The sequence below is a fragment of the Podarcis erhardii genome, assembly GCF_964252035.2.
Source record: "Podarcis erhardii genome assembly, chromosome: 16".
Classification (NCBI taxonomy): domain Eukaryota; kingdom Metazoa; phylum Chordata; class Lepidosauria; order Squamata; family Lacertidae; genus Podarcis; species Podarcis erhardii.
In genome coordinates this window covers 32123292-32140789 of record NC_138514.1, presented here as the reverse complement: position 1 = coordinate 32140789, position 17498 = coordinate 32123292, and the positions used below count along the sequence as shown (strand labels likewise).

Genomic DNA, 17498 nt, shown 5'->3' with positions numbered 1-17498 from the left:
GTACTTCACCCCCCTTCCGCCTCTTTTGTATAATTCCTTGCTATCTTCTATGTGGTCAGCCTCTTGTTCAAAATACATTTTAATAGCGTTAAGGGAAAGGGGTGTGTGTGTGTGGAAATACACCCCCAACAACACTATAAAGAAAGTGAAGGCTGTTAGTAAGTACTGAGAGGAGAAGATGGTTTTTAATCTCTCGTACGGCGTTGCTTATGCAGTAATGAGATTGAAATAACAGCGGGGCGCAATGTTATGTATCATAGCAAATTCTGCCCGGCGTTTTCCCCATGCAAATAGTCTTAGTGAAGAGCTGGAATTGGGGTGGGTGGGGGGTGTTATTGTTTTATTTTTACAAAGGAAAGAAATGGAGCATGTAGGTCAGGACTGTGTGTGTCTTTTGGTTGGATAGCGCAAGGCAAGCAAATTATCTGGCCTAATTGTGAATATATTGTCTGTCTTGGCTTGTTTCTCGCCTGCTCCTGCCTCTCCCTGCCTGCCGCTCCTTCTCTTGCTGTGGCTGTGATATTTGAATGCCTTTGTGAAGTGCTGAACAGATCGGTCAAAAGCTTGTCTGCACACGGAGCCCCCCTCAATTTGTCTTGTGGTTAGAAATTGGCCACAAGGGGGATCCCCAAGGGTTAGCCGGTCATCTGCTGCCGTTAGCCTTAGGGCTACAAAGCCAGCTGGAAATGACAGAAACCCTCTTGAGCTGCAGAGGACATTGCAAGGTTAAACTAGGTTCTTTCCTCTTTTCCATTTTTGTTTTTTAAACAAGGGTGCATTATTTTCCCCCACATCCACCTTTTTTGTTTAAACTGAACAAGTGCATATTCAGCAACCATTTTACACAGGGGTTACGTTCCGAGGCCCCGCACGTTTAAGTGAAATCGCACATATTGGGAACGCCATTGAAAAAGCTTGCAAACAACGCAGTCACTTGCTCCAAATCTGCTTCCTCAAATTCCAACTCTCCACAGTCCTCAACAGCTGGTGCAAGGGCTCATGGGATGGCACTTGCAAAGGTTCGTGGGATTGCTAGGTGCTGTTTTCGCCCTTTCTGTGCTCTTTTAGGTAACGCTGGACTAGATAGGGAATAACCTGACCCGGTGTAAGGCTGCTTCCCCTGCGGGTGGCATGCTGCAAAGCCCTTATAATGAGAGAGATATTACAGCTTGTCGGACCAGTTGACCTAGGGAGCCAATACAGGTGCTCCTGGCCTTCTGATTTGAGCTTGGCTCTCCAGCCTGAGCTTGGGTTGCCATATGCCTGGAATTTCCCAGACATTGCCAGGATTTGCCCCTCGGAAACAGTGTCCGGGCGCAAATTGCTGAAACGTCTGGGAAAATCCGGATATATGGCAACCCATGTCGGAAGTGTAGGTTTTGGCGAATTTCCTTAAAAACAGCTCAAAAACTTCGTATTTTATTTTTTATTTTTGCAAAAAAACAAAAACAAAAACACACAACTCAGCAACTTTTGTATCTGGATTTTCAAATATGGCAATCCTAGCCTGAGCTATGTGTTAGATTGCAGGGATAGAGACCCCTTTTCACCCTGAGGGCCACTTTCCCTTGTGAGCAGCAGCCAACTAGGGGTCGTGAGCCAGTGATGAGCGGAGCCAGAGGCAAAAGTGGGTGGAGCAACACATGCAAATGTTTACCTTTGCGAAGTAGGGTAATTTTTACACACACTCGCTCACCCCTATTGTACCCGCCATCCAGACAAGGAAGAAGTCAAATGCCCATCCCAGCTAGACAAAAGCACTCTGGGTGCGGAGCAGAGCTGGTGAGGTTTGTAGCCTGGGGAGAGGTAAGAGGGCCAGATGAAGAGGTCTGGAGGGCCACATTCGTCTCCTAGGCCCGAAATTCCACACCCCTATGTTGCTTTACCTGTTGTTCTGATTTCCGAAGCCTAACTGCCTGTCGGTCAAGCCTGCCTGATGGACAGCACCTGCTTCTGGCTCCCCACAGCTGCTGTTTCGGGAAATTGACTTGCACCCTGACCTCGACTGCAGCTCTGGCATCTGATACTGACAAGGAGTAATCCTTCAGATCCTAACCCTAAAAACTGGGCCTGAGCTCACTCGGTTGTTGCGGGTCTAAATTTGGCTGCCAGGTCGCAAAGCCCTTTTGTGTTGCAGTGAATGCAGACAATTTCCTTCATAAGCGAGGCCAAGAATATGTCAGGCTCTGTATTGCAAGGATTTCAGTTCCTGGGAGGTGAGCAGCAGCTGTCGTCCCACAGTTCTTAGGGGCCAAAACAATATCAGAATAACTTGTTTCTGTCAGGCACCTCTGTAATAATGCATTGGGCTTTTTCTTCTTCTTCTGCTTCACCTCGGGCGATGGACTGTAACTAAATGGCAATGTGGGAAAGGGAGGCCTGTTTAGGAGAGAACTCTTTCAGACCGAAAACAGTCGCAGCTTTGGCGTCAAAGCGACGACAACATGGATGGACTTTAATGGGTTTTGTGCTCTTTGGTGGACACCTGTGGGCTTCTGAGTTGTTTGCCGGGGGTGGGGTGGGGATGGAAACACCTTTTAAAGTGTGCACGCAGAAGGATGAAGAGAGAGAAAACAGGAATGACAAAATAAAATCCAACCACAGTATAGATGATTGTTGCAAAAATGAAGCTCTATTCTGTGAGCGGTGCTCTACAGGTGTTGTGTCATCTCTATGTAGTACAGGAGTGGGGAAGCCTTTTTCAAACCAAGGGCCACATTTCCCTTTGCATAACTTTCTGGGGGCCAGAGGCAAATGTGGGTGGGGCAGTGGCAGTCAGTGGCTCTTGTCCCAAAACACAATGACAGTGGCTGTTGCCTGAGGAATTTCATATTTTAGAATCCAGTATGAACAACTGAGATAGCTCCGTAAATAGAGCATGGGACTCTTAATGTCAGGGTTGTGGGTTCAAGCCCTATGTTGGGCAAAAGATTCCTGCACTGCAGGGGGCTGGAATGGATGACCATTAGGGTCTCCCCTCCAACTCTACAATTCTATGATTCTGTGTGGAATTCCCTCCCCACAGAGGTGCATCTGGTTCCTTTGCTGTACAGCTTTCAGTGAATGCTGAAGATGCACTGGCCTTTGACTCCGGAGATGTGTGTTTGCAGAACCCGCCCTATTCCCGTGTCATCTGTTTTAGAACTCTTTCTAATGCTATATTGTATGCTCTTATATTGCTGTAACTCACCCTGCTGGTGAAGGGCAGTTAATAAATTTTGGAGGATTAAGAATCTGCACTTGTTTTTCACAACAGCCACTATCTTCCTCTGCCAATGTGGCTGCCCTGGTTAGGTCTAGTTGTCCTGCCTAGGAATGGTGGGTCTTCAGGGGAAGCGGAGGTCAAGCCCAGCAAGGCTGTGCAAGAGTGGGCACGACCTAGTAGCACAGAGCTGAAGTCAAACACTGGTCAGCTGGATTCCAAAAGTAAGATATTAGCAGGGTCAGTAGCACAAAACCAGCAGTGCAACCCCAATAGCCTACAATGCTCCAGCAAATAACAGTATTCGGTGGAGAGTTCATGTAGCACGCGGAGGGCCCACAGTTCAGTGGCAGATGGACCAAGGGCCTGACTCTGTATATTTCCTATGCTCCTGGTTTCCCAGACCCAGCAGCAATTGGTTAGACCAGCCTTCAAGAGTCTTTATTTCTCAGGAGCTCTCTTACTACCAAGGACCCTTGAGTCACACATACCTTTGAACCACAGGTGGCTGCCTGCACCTTGTGCTGTGGCATTCCTGGGGCTGGGAGATAGTTTGACTTCCCACCCAGTGCAGGCTGGTCCATTTGGGTGAACAGGGCGCCACCCCACCAACCTTAAGTTTTTTTAACACCCGGTCGCCACCTTACATTAAAAATGAAATTTTCTAAAGCAGTGTCCTTCAGATGTTTTGGACTACAATCTCACGCATACCATTCATTCAGAGCATGCGACATCCCCCAAAGAATCCTGGGGACTGTCGTTTGTTAAGGGTCCTGGGAACTGTAGCTCTCTGAAGGGTAAGCTACAATTCCCAGAATTCTTTGGAGAATGTGTTTTAAGTGTGTTGTACATGTATGGTGAAGGTCCTGTGTGAGTGCCTGGAGGCGGTTGGAGGATAGATGGAGGCTAATGGATTGAAGCTGAATCCTGACAAGACAGAAGTACTGTTTTTGGGGGACAGGGGGTGGGCTGGTGTGGAGGACTCCCTGGTCCTGAATGGGGTAACTGTGCCCCTGAAGGACCAGGTGCGCAGCCTGGGAGTCATTTTGGACTCACAGCTGTCCATGGAGGCGCAGGTCAATTCTGTATCCAGGGCAGCTGTCTACCAACTCCACCTGGTACGCAGGCTGAGACCCTACCTGCCCGCGGACTGTCTCGCCAGAGTGGTGCATGCTCTAGTTATCTCCCGCTTGGACTACTGCAATGCACTCTACGTGGGGCTACCTTTGAAGGTGACTCGGAAACTACAACTAATCCAGAATGCGGCAGCTAGACTGGTGACTGGGGGCGGCCGCCAAGACCACATAACACCGGTCTTGAAAGACCTACATTGGCTCCCAGTACGTTTCCGAGCACAATTCAAAGTGCTGGTGTTGACCTTTGAAGCCCTAAACGGCCTTGGCCCAGTATACCTGAAGGAGCGTCTCCACCCCCATCGTTCTGCCCGGACGCTGAGGTCCAGCACCGAGGGCCTTCTGGCGGTTCCCTCTTTGCGAGAAGCAAAGCTACAGGGAACCAGGCAGAGGGCCTTCTCGGTAGTGGCGCCCGCCCTGTGGAACGCCCTCCCATCAGATGTCAAAGCGATAAATAACTACCTGACATTCAGAAGACATCTTAAGGCAGCCCTGTTCAGGGAAGTTTTTAATCTGTGATATTTTACTGTATTTTTGGTTTCTATGGAAGCCGCCCAGAGTGGCTGGGGAAACCCAGCCAGATGGGCGGGGTACAAATAATAAATTATTATTATTATTATTATTATTATTATTATTATTATTATTATTATGGTATGAAGGTGACTAAGCTCCTATTCACCCGTGTGTAATCCAAAGCAGTTGGATGGCACTAGGTTTTAGGATCCTAAAGGATCAGAGCATGAGGAAGTCCTTTGCTGGAGATTCTGAAGGGCTCCTTCCATCCAGACCAGACAATATATCTGACCTGATGTGAAGCAGATTCCTATGTCCCTAATGTTGCCTTCCTTTATGAGGCAACAGTGACCAACAGAATGTTGGGGGAGCCAATCAGGAGTTCATTTTCAATAGAAGCTTCACAAACCTGGTAGTTGGTGAAAACATGGGCGATGAGATTGTTCAAGGCAGCTCAGAAAAGCAGGGTGGAAGCAGAAAGCCCTGGAAGAAAACGGGAATTGTGGCAGAAGGGGAAGAATTAAAGTCAAGGGAAATGGAAATAAAGGGAAAAGAGGTGAGCATATTAGTCAAAACTGTTGGAAGAGGTGGCTGCGTCTTTAAATACAGATATGGTATACAGCATTGTGGGAAGACTCAGTTCAGACATGGAGTCAAATAGTAGCTTATACTAACCTTATAGGTCAAACCAGTGCTTTTTTCTAAAAAAATGTTTAAGGGTACTTTCATTTTCTTACTCATTTTAAAGTACTGCCCCTCACTGAGGCCAAACTTAGATTCACAAAATGTTTAGGGGTACGTGTCTCCCTGCGTCCCCCCAGAAAAAAGCACTGGGTCAAACCGTGGTTTGAGTTTTTTAAACATTCAGAGAACATGGTTTAGAACTGCCTTTCCATCTGTTTAGCAATCCCATCTCTTAAGCTCCAGCTAGTTTTGGGAGCTAGTTATGGGACGCGGGTGGCGCTGTGGGTAAAACCTCAGCGCCTAGGACTTGCCGATCGCATGGTTGGTGGTTCGAATCCCCGCGGCGGGGTGAGCTCCCGTCTCTCGGTCCCAGTGCCTGCCAACCTAGCAGTTCGAAAGCACCTCCGGGTGCAAGTAGATAAATAGGGACCGCTTACCAGCGGGAAGGTAAACAGCGTTCCGTGTGCTGTGCTGGCTTGCCAGATGCAGCTTGTCACGCTGGCCACGTGACCCGGAAGTGTCTGCGGACAGCGCTGGCTCCAGGCCTATAGAGTGAGATGAACGCACAACCCTAGAGTCTGGCAAGACTGGCCCGTACGGGCAAGGGTACCTTTACCATTACCTAGTTTTGGGAGGCAGTGAAATGACCACTTGTTATGGATTTTCAGTTCAGTCCTCATGCCAAACCCATAGTTAGCTATCTAATTTCAAGCCATGTTTTTGGATTCTAGTTTGCTGGCCAGTTACAAACCATAGTTAAAGCTTTCACAGCCATGGTTTGGCATGATATGAATTGTGCCGGTGTCCAAGAGACTTAGCTGGACACTTGGTCCTACCAATTTCAATATGCTGAAGAAAATCTATAACCAGTCTCCTGCCTGAATGTGGCTCCATCAGCACTGTACGGCGTTTCCGTGCAATGCTCTGGTTTCAGTGTTCTGTTGCGCTAGAAGCAGCTTAGTCATGCTGGCCACATGACTGGGAAAAACTGTCTGTGGACAAACGCCGGCTCCCTCGGCCAGTAAAGCAAGATGAGCACCGCAACCCCAGAGTCGTCTACGACTGGACTTAACTGTCAGGGGTCCTTTACCTTTACTTTTTATAGTACTTTAAAGTGTCATGGCTTTCCCCAAAGAATTCTGTAAAGCGTGCTGAGTGTTGTTAGGAGACCTGCATTCTCCTCACACAGCAACAGTTCCCAAAGCTCCGTGAGAAAAGGGATAGATTATTAAACTACTCTGTAGGTTGTGGCTCTATGGGGAGACTAGGGGTCTCCTAACAACTCTTGAAACTTTTAAACAACCTATATTTCCCAGAATTCTTTGTGGGAACCCATGACTGTTTAAAGTGGTAAAACAGTGCTTTAACTATGTCGTGCGCAAGTCTTTGCAGTTCCCAGCAAGAAGGTTTTAGAAGGGCTGAGAACAAAAATTGTAGGAACCACCAGGGGTGTTGGTGGGAAGATGAGTCAGGAATAAATGTGATGACCGAGAGAGAAACCTCAGCAAAAGCAGCAATGGAGTTTAGGCAGCAGATGGATGGCAAAGATGGATGCCAACTCCTTGGCGTGACCCGCTATATATTGTGGAATGGTTTCACAATGTCCCTAAACTTTCAAAGTGGAAAAGAAAGATTGTGTGGTGGATTGCTGCCTCAGCATTTACTGTAGCAAAGAGCTGAATCGGGAAGCTGGCCTGGCAATGACTAACGAGGAAGGGAAGGTATAAATGATGTTTCTGGGTTCTTTTTTTTTTACGTCACATTGTTTTGGATGGTAACTGCCTGTGTTTTCTGGAGGAAAGTCTGCTCCCTGTGAGGTGGAGAAGGAGGAGGTTCAGACACTTGATTTGAATAGCAGTGTTAGGCTAGCAGGTGTTCAGGCACTCAGTCCGGATTAACATCCCATTGGCTGCCTTCCCAGTTGTGGTTGCAGAGGATCTGGGACTGGGGTTCCCACGTTTCAGCAAGTTCTACACAGGAGGAGGGATAAGGAGATGAAGGAAACTTAATTCCACTGAAACCAATGAGGCTCAAAACAGGTGGCTAACCTTTGGCCCTCCAGCTCCTATAATTCCTGATAATTGGCCATACTAGCTGCTGCTGCTGCTGCTGAAGAAGAAGAGTTTGGACTTGATACCCCGCCTTTCACTCCCCTTAAGGAGTCTCAAAGCGGCTAACAATCTCCTTTCCCTTCCTCCCCCACAATAAACAGTCTGTGAGGTGAGTGAGGCTGGGAGACTTCAGAGAAGTGTGACTAGCCCAAGGTCACCCAGCAGCTGTATGTGAAGGAGCGGAGACGCGAACCCGGTTCCCCAGATTACGAGTCTATCGTTCTTAACCACCACACCACGCTGGGGCTCCTGAGAGTGTTAACTCAGCCACCTTCTTGACCACACCTCTGTGGCTTAATTGGCCATGCCACCCTTCCAGGTCGGGGGCTACCAGATGCCACTGCTAGAAAGAGTCAGTCCTCTAGCTCTTGGATAGAGATGTAAAGGTAAATGACCCCTGGACGGTTATGTCCAGTCAAAGGCGACGATGGGGTTATGGTGCTCATCTCACTTCAGGCTGAGGGAGCCGGCGTTTGTCCACAGACAGCTTTCTGGGTCCTGTGGCCAGCATGTCTAAACCACTTCTGGTGCAATGGAACACTGTGACGGAAACCAGAGCACACAGAAATGCCATTTACCTTCCCACCACAGTAGTACCTATTTATCTACTTGCGCAGGTATGCTTTCGAACTGCTAGGTTGGCAGAAGCTGGGACAGAGCAACAGGAGCTCACCCCATCATGCGGATTCAAACCGCCGACCCTCCGATCAGCCAAGCTCAAGAGGCTCAGTGGTTTAGACCACAGTGCCACTCGCATCCCTTTTGATAGAGAGGAGTGTGCAGGCACTAGTCTACTGTACAGTGGTAACATTTATATTCTTGGCTCTGGCCACTTTTGCCTCAGGCCCTGCTCACCACTGGCAGGTGGCCCCTGGGAGGTTCTTCAAGGGAAAGCTGCTTACGGGCTGAAAAAGATTTCTGCGCCGCTGCTCTAGGAGACGACAGCCTTTAATGTGTCTTCCCCCAGTGGCTTCAGATCAGCACATCTTTACTTATCCTATGGCAAGTTTATGTAGCTGTTCTCAGGGCAAGCAGAGTCGTGTGCTGAAACAGAATGCCCACAGGTTTCCCTTTCTCATTCATGTGTGTGGAGAGACTGACTGCCGTGAGACTCTAGGAAAGCAGGGCTTCAACAAGTTCCTTATCTGATTGCAGTGCCCTCTTGTGCGTCAGAGCGCTTGGTTTTATAATTGTGGTTCACTTGTTAATCTTTCAACGCCAGTATCTGCAAGGTGCTGCAAAAATAAGCAGTATTTCGCTTTAATTGAAGGTCAAGTGTCTCTGTGGAATATGTGAAGATTGTAGATGGATCAGTGATGGGCTCTTGAAGCCATCTAGATAACTCAGGAGCATTAATAGTTCCTTTTTCTCCCTCCCAGAAACATACACAACTCTTCACATCCTCTCGTTTGATTCATCCCTTGTGTTTTATACCTGAGGAATTCATTGGAATAATACCTCCCACCAACACTGGGGAAGAAAAAAAAAACCCTCCCTAATTTGTAATGCCGTATTTACTTTACCTTCACTTAAATTCAATGCTTAAGACAGCCTTTCCCAACCTGGTGCCCTCCAGGGTACAAGGCAGCTGGAGGGCAGCAGGCTGACTGGTTTAAGCCATTTGAAGGACAAGGAAAAATAATGTGGCCAGAGCACAAACATTAACAAGACACACAATATAATAAAGGTTCCCCTTGGATATTGTGGCTTCACTTTGTTCTGTGTTTGGAGTTAAACAAACCACAATGCTAGTTTGGACATAATGCTGAGCCAGGGACCGTGGTGTGTTGCTCCCCTGTCTGTTCCATCTGTGTTCTAACTTGAATAGGGACAAGGTTTTTAGATTTATACTACATGTCCTAAGTGTCTCACCCTTGTATATCTTGGTTATCAACAACTCTCTGTGTGTCTGTAGCCTCCATATTTAATAATGCAATTATTGCTGTCTGCACCTTGCTTCATTTCCCTGTCTTTTGATCCCAGCATTTACAATCCCCATCAGCAACAGCAACCAATGTGTAGACAGATATACATGGCACTTAGGATAATAATAATAATAATAATAATAATAATAATAATAATAATAATAATAATAATAATAATATATTATTTATACCCCGCCCATCTGGCTGGGTTTCCCCAGCCACTCTGGGCGGCTTCCAACACAATATTAAAATTAAGTAATGCATCAAACATTAAAAGCTTCCCTAAATATGTATTTGATGGAGTGCAGTCTACAAAAGCTTATGCCACAATAATTTGCTATTATTTAGGTGCCACAAGACTTATTTAGATGTCATTTTCCCATTAACTATGGTTTACTGTGACATGCAGATAGAGCCGTTGTGATGTAATGCTTGCAGTGGTTCTCAACCTGTGGGTCCCCAGATGTTGTTGGACTACAACTCCCATCATCCTTGAGCTCTGGCTTTGCTAGCTAGGGGTGATGGGAGTTGCAGTTCAACAACATCTGGGGACCCACAGGTTGAGAAAGGCTGGCTTAGAGTGTCAGACCAGAACTGTGAAGACCCAGGTTCAAGTCACTGCTCAGTCATGTAGCTCACTGACCTAGGACCAGTCACTCCTCTCACCTTAACCTGTCAAGGCTTGTGACTCACAGGGCAGGTACAAGACAAGATAAATCAGGAACCTGAACAGTTCCCAGCAAGTCTTGCTAGCTGAATTTGGAAAGATGTTGTTTCAGCAAAAGTCTGCCTACCCCTGCTTGCCAATTTTATAGGACCAGTAATCTGGTCTGCAGTCACACGCTCCTCAGTAGGGTAGAATGGAAGAGGTTGCAGAGAAATCGTCCTCAGGCTCTGTGGATGGCAGCAGACCCACATACATAGGCTGGGACAATGTAAAAGCAGGTACTGAGGGCTCCCCCTTGAGTGCGGTGACAGGCGCACCATATGAATTAGATGCTGGGGCTCAGAGGCAGAGGACAAGACAGAGTCCACCTCGCAGGATTGTTGTGATAATAAAACGTCAAGTAATAAGTGTTCCGTTAGAACCCTTCCCCGTGTTATCTTTTGGCATAAAGCTATCAACAGCTACTAGTTATGCTGACCACTGTAAGAGGCAGTATGTCTCTGAATGCCAGATGTTGGAAACTGCAGGAGGGAAGAGTGCTGTTGTGCTTCCCAAAGGCATCTGTTTGGCCACTGTGAGAACAGGATGTTGATGGGCGAATGGCCTGACTGAGTGGGGCGCTTCTTATGGTTCAGCACTGCTAGTGATGTCATAAACACCGTCCAGTGCATGCCCAGGACACTTGTGTAATCTGGTTTCAGATGCTGCTCACAGCTTACTGGATGTACTGACAGGACTCAGGAAGTCAGAGTGAGTCTGGAGAGATATCTCTTGGTGGGGTCTTCTTGAATAAATCTAGTGTGCCTGATTGCAGCACGATCTGATGCATGCTTTGGCTTGGGGGAGAATTGGTTTTTCTTAGGGACAAAATATTGCCATTTGAGCGCCAGAAAAATGTGTCTTCGCACTATCTTGTGGAAAGATGACTGAATACACTCGTGCATGTATACACATTAACATACTGTGTGTATATCATCCTACACTTCAAAGAGACTTCCCCAGGATGCCCCTTTATCACACAAAAATTTATCCCCTGCCTTTTCTCATACAGCTCGATGCAGTTTGCAAGTATAATCAAATGCACTCAAATAGCAATCTATAAAAAGAACAGAATACAGTGAAATCCGGCAATCAAACAACTTTTAAAAGTTGCAATAAGAAATGCCATATAAAACACAATAATAACTGGATTTTAAAAAGTAAAAAAAAAAGCACCAACAGAAGGATTGCATATAATTTATATCAAATACCATTCATAAAGAAATAAATAATATCGCTATGGTAGTCAAGTGATAAAACCCAGTCTCTAAAAATCAAAGGCCTTTCTAAATAGGAAGGTTTTGAAGCTGCAATGAATGACCAACAAGGAGGGGGCAAGATGAATATTTCTTTAGATAGAGAGACTCAAAATTTGGGTGTGGCAGAAATGGTCCTCTCCGTTATTATAACAAAATGTGGGTTTGGAATTGACAGGATGGCCTCTGTTGATGATCTTAGCGAGTGGGCAGCATCAGTTGGAGGAGCTGATCTGCGAGGTATGAGCAGAAGCTGTACATTCCTTGCACATAAACACACTCTTCGCATTGGAAAGGCCTTAAGTTTATGAAGGGAGCCAGTTCCACCCATCGCTGGACCCCGTCTCCCTCCCCTGCTAGTCCCTGAAAAGGGAAGGGTGTCATGCTATTAATTCCAAGTTGCGAAAATGCTGGCGATGGTTGCAAAGCTGGACTCCATGCGAAATGTTGTTGGGGATGCAAAGCACAATGGGGCCGTCTCAGATGCGAAGAGGATTATTTGTGTGAAGTGGTCTTGCTGTTCTCTCTCTCCCCCCGCCCTGCTTTTTTTTTTTTTTTTTTTGTGCTGCGAAAATGCTGGCAACCATAACGTGATTATTGAGGAATATGATGCACCGAAAGAGGTGGTGGAGGAGAAAGAAATGCCACTTAAGTCGCAAAAGTGCTTTTCAGCCTGAACAATCGAAATGAAAAAATAATTGCACTCCCCTTTTTTTATTCTCTCCAGCCTTTCTTATCAAACGACTTTATCACCTTTTTGGTTTTATTTTACACATTATTTAGACTTTCCTGTAATCCCTGCTATTCTACCATTGACACCTCCTTAATACCTTGTCTAACGCCTCTGACACTTCTGGCGCATGCCTGTGCCCTCCTATAATAGAGAACAGCTTTGGCAAAGGAGGAAAAGAATCAGGGGGTGGCTGAGTAGCGGGAGAAAAGAACAGAGGAATTATTTGCTGCTCAGACTGTGAATAATAAAGTTTGAGAAGAGAGAGTGGTGCCAGTGAACTCTTCCCTGTCAGGGTGAACTTTGCCGTCTTGTGTGATGTCTGTCCTTGTTCAGCCACCGCCTGCAGTTTGAAGATTGGGAAGACGTGGGAGAGGGTTATTATGTGCAAGAAACGGCCTGCTGTATGGAACCAAAGCAAATCAGTCCCTCTTGCACAGGTGCAGACTATGCATCACTGTCTCCCATCCTATTGCCAGGCTTCGCCCTTCTTTGGCCCCTGCTGGCCCTGGCACATTTTGACTGCCAAGGATATTGCTCTTCCTCACAAATCACTTGTTCCCATTTTTGCAATGGCTTTACAGCTCCTGGTTCTCCCCCAAGCCAATATGTTCTTCTGTCTTGGCTTTGTATGTTGTGAAGAACACAATGCTAGCTCTCTCCCAACTGGGCACCATCTGACAGCATCCTCAGCTTGCTTCCTGAGGTTATTGCAAAAGGACCACTGGGGGATTTTTTTAGTTCAGAGGAAAGGCAAGTAAGAGAGCGGGGTATGGCAAAGGTGTATAAAATGATGCAGAGTGTGGAGAAAAAGGATAGAATTTTTTTCTTCGTATGTCATAATACTAGAACTTGGCTGAATTTTTGAAAGTTCAGGACAGACAAGAGAAAATACTTCTTCGCATAGCACACGGTTAAATTGTGGAATTCGTTCCCACAAGAGGACATGATGACTTGTGACTCAGCTATACAGCTGCAAATAAAACGTTTTAAGTGTGTTTTAAGTGCAATATACAATTGCGACACTAGATGGTGATAGTGAGCCTTATGGAAAATTTAATGTATTTTTAAAAACACTTTTACAAAAAGCATTTTCAGAACTTTTTTTACATGTGTGTAGATTCCACCTTGGATGACTTTAAAAGCAGTTTAGACACATCCATGGAGGGTAAGACATTTTTGTACAACATTCCTCCATGCAGTACAGAATTGTCTGGCTGTGGACTAATCCTGCCAACTCAGGCTGGCCATTCAGCTGTCCTAGACAGGAAGCGCTGCAGGTTAATGGCTCCTCCAGACAACCTGTTTGTTGAAAATTTATCCTGATTTGCTTGTGCAAAGCTTGCACAGAGGCTATATTATGTCCACTTTTAATTGAGCTTTCATTCTGATTGGTTTACAGAAGGGGTCAGCAACCTTTTTCAGCCATGGGCCCATCCACTGAACCTCAGACCATGTGGTGGGTCAGACTATATTTTGAAAAAAATAAATGAATGAATTCCTATGCCCCAGAAGTAACCCAGAGATGCATTTTAAATAAAAGGATACATTCTACTCATGTAAAAACACACTGATTCCCGGACCACCCGTGGGCCAGATTTAGAAGGCGATTGGGCCGCATCCGGCCCCCGGGCCTTAGTTTTCCTACCCCTAGTTTACAGCGAGCTTATACCTCATCCTGTCCAAAAGTGGTTAGCCCATTTTTAGAGCATTTCCCAGTCACTTTCCTAACCACAAAAAAGTCCACCGTCGGGTTGCTTTTAGGTGGTACTGTTGCAGCAGAGCACTTTCTTCCACTTTTAATTGCAGAAACCTAAATTTCCGGTGCACAGTTGAATCCCTCCCACCACCTAAGACTTGGCATGAGTAACAGTGTTTATTCCTTGCTCTGGTGTGTTCCATTGCATCCCTTGGGGGCCTTCCTCTTGGCTCTTCCCCTTCCTTGCTCATCACTTCACCTACAACACTTGCCTATGGCTCAGCCTTGGCTGAGCATTAGAAAGCCCCTCCCAAAGCTCATGTGGTAGAATTGCACTCCCTGCATCCCATCTCCCCCCCCCCCAAAAAAAACCAACTCAGCAAGTGTCTCATGAAACCCAGCAAGGTATTGCTTGGCCTTGTAAGCAACACAGGTATTGCTGCTATATATATACCTGGATCTAATTTCCTATTAAATAAACTGTATCTCTGAAGTGGGGACTTGTGGCGGCTTTATTGTAAGTATATTACATGCTAATTCAAGCAAATAAATTTGCCCTGGCTGTGGAGCTGAAGCGATTAATAAGCCTCGAAGATCACTTGGCTGCCCTGATGAGTTTCTTCAAGATAGTGGAGTATATTTGGGGAAAGCATTTAGACAAGGGCTCCCCCCCCCCCAATTTTATAGGCTTTAATTATTAGTGACACTGTGCAAACGGCTTCATATGACTGGAATACCAACTACTTAACTCCCTGACCTTATTATTCAAATAAACACTTCTTATTATAGCAGTGTGGCTCGTTCGTCAACACATCAAATCAGCTGCCACAGCAGTGGATTTCAATGTCCCCACTGCGTCAGCAGAGAGCATACGGACTTCATTAAGAATGTAATGGCAGCCTTTAAGGCATCGCCACCACCCCAACTTTAATTTAAGCGCTATTGTGTGTTGCTGAATGTACAGCTTAATGCTCTTAAAAGGGTCTCAACAGCCGTTGCCTTCCTATCTAGGAGGGGATGTTTGCAAAAGAAGCCTTCCACATCTCCTTCAGCAGTTTAGTGGCGATGCAGAAACCTGCTCCCCCTGCAAAAAAGCAGGGACAATGTGACTTGGCCAAGGTTCCCAAAGACATTGCTCCATGGGGCTCACAGACCTTACTAACCTGACAATTTACTCTTATTTTCATGCACTGTTACCTTTACATCACCTAAGGCAAGGAGTGGGGAGCACTTTCAGCCTGGGGGTCCCATTCCGTCATGGGCAAGCTTTCAGAGGCCACATGCCAGTTGTGTGGGGAGCCAGAGGAAAAATGGGCAAGCAGTGGATGTGACTCTTAACTTCGCATGGTAGGATATATTCCAGCGATTCAAAAACAGACCCACCCTTCTCCATCCAGCCCAGCAAGAGGCACCGTCACAGATCAAGGACATATTCCAGCCAGGCAAAAACATCTAAGGAGCGAGGGGTGGGCCTGTGAGGAGGACCAGACAGGGAGGATTGGAGTGCTGCAATTGGCCCCAGGCATGACTGTTACAGGGACGTGGGTGGCGCTGTGGGATAAACCACTGAGCCTAGGACTTGCTGATCAGAAGGTCGGCGGTTTGAATCCCCGTGACGGGGTGAGCTCCCGTTGCTCGGTCCCTGCTCCTGCCAACCTAGCAGTTCAAAAGCACATAAAAGTGCAAATAGATAAATAGGTACTGCTCTGGCAGGAAGGTAAACGGCGTTTCCGTGCGCTGCTCTGGTTCGCCAGAAGCGGCTTAGTCATGCTGGCCACATGACCCGGAAGCTGTACACCGGCTCCCTCGGCCAATAAAGCGAGATGAGTGCCGCAACCCCAGAGTCGGTCATGGCTGGACCTAATGGTCAGGGGTCCCTTTACCTTTACCTTTATGACAGTTACTTATTCCTGACAGTAACTCACACCTTCTTCCCACTGTAGCCCCTCTCCATAGCCCATAAGAATGTGAGAAAAGCCTGTTTGTTGGATCAGACCAATGGCCCATCTAGACCAGTATCCTGTTTCCAGTGTGGCCCACCATATGGTTCTAGGGAAGCCCACAAAGAGACGATAGGAGCAGCAGTTCCTCCCAGCAGCTGATAACCAGTGGTACACTACATCTTGCCATGGAAGTTCCTTATAGATATTGTGACTGTCAGCCATTGATCGATCCCCCCCCCCTTCTTTGAATTTGCTACTGTTCTTTAAAAGCTAACTAAGCTAGCAGCTACCTGTACCTTTAAGGCAGCCTAAATGAATTGCACACTTACGTCAGGGGTGGGAAACCTGTGGCCATCCATATGTTCTGGACTCAGCTCCCATCAGCCCTAGCTGGCAAGGAGGATGGGAGTTGTAATGCAGAAACACTTCAGTTAAGTAACTCCTCCTGACCGTCTTGAATCTCCTGCCCATCCATTTCATTGGATGACCCCAGTTTTAGGGTTATGGGGGAGGGAGGGGAAAATTCTCTCCACCCACTTTCTCCACACACCATGGATACTTTTATCAACCTATTATCATACCCTCTTCTCTTGTCACCTTCAACCCTCCAACTACTCCTAGAAAAGCTGATCCAGCTCCCTAATAATTTTGGTTGTACTTTGTTACACCTTTTTGAAATCTGCAATATCATTTATGGTAACCATCTGCATTAGGTACTCTCAGCAGAAGAGAGTGATGGTGATGATGATGATGATGATGATGATGATGATAATCACTATAATTATTTGCATAGTCACCCCACCTTTGTTATTGGCCAAACGAGTCTTTTTGTATTGCTTCAAAAACCTTTCAAACATATTTGATTGGAGGTGAAACTTTAGGACCTGAACAATTTTTCAGTATTTTATTTACAGCCTCTGTATTCCATCTCTTAAATTCTCTAGGCAGCTTGCAATGAGTAAGAAAGCCATATAAATACAAAAAGAACATAAAATGCAGCAAAAACCAGAGACGTTGTGTCCCCACAGTTAAAACACAAATTTAATAACTGAGAGGCGCAGACTTCATCAGGCCTAGGTGTGACCAGAGCGATCTTCACCTGGAGCCAAAAAGGTCACAAAAGATGGTACCAGGTGAACTTACCTGGGAAGGCTGTTCTATAACTGGGGCTAGTGTCCACCATGTAATAATAATAATAATAATAATAATAATAATAATAATAATAATAATAAATTTATTATTTATACCCTGCCCATCTTGCTGAGTTTCCCCAGTTACTCTGGGCGGCTTCCAATCAAGTGTTAAAAACAATACAGCATTAAATATTAAAAACTTCCCTAAACAGGGCTGCCTTCAGATGTCTTTTAAAGAGAAGATAGCAGCTTATTTCCTTCACATCTGAAGGGAGGGCATTCCACAGGGCGGGCGCCACTACTGAGAAGGCCCTCTGTCTGGTTCCCTGTAACCTCACTTCTCGCAAAGAGGGAACTGCCAGAAGGCCCCCGGTGCTGGATCTCAGTGTCCGGGCTGAACAATGGGGGTGGAGATACTCCTTCAGGTACACAGGACCGAGGCTGTAAAGCAAAGCCTTATCCC

General features: G+C 46.4%; 2 long non-coding RNA genes across 6 annotated transcripts in view; both read left to right on the top strand.

The window, feature by feature from the left end:
* The window catches only part of LOC309331462, a 199477-nt gene that overhangs the window by 62614 nt on the left and 119365 nt on the right, over window positions 1-17498 (top strand). The gene's annotated exons all lie outside the window — the stretch shown is intronic.
* LOC309331443 overlaps window positions 5250-17498 on the top strand; it is a 59506-nt gene continuing 47257 nt past the window's right edge. The window contains exons 1-2 of one of the 5 annotated variants that reach the window (XR_014151837.1): window positions 5250-5404; window positions 10937-10985. This is a non-coding gene — a long non-coding RNA (uncharacterized lncRNA). The remainder of the gene's footprint in view (window positions 5405-10936; window positions 10986-17498) is intronic. The other 4 variants (XR_014151841.1, XR_014151838.1, XR_014151839.1 and 1 more) reach the window with 4 other exon arrangements.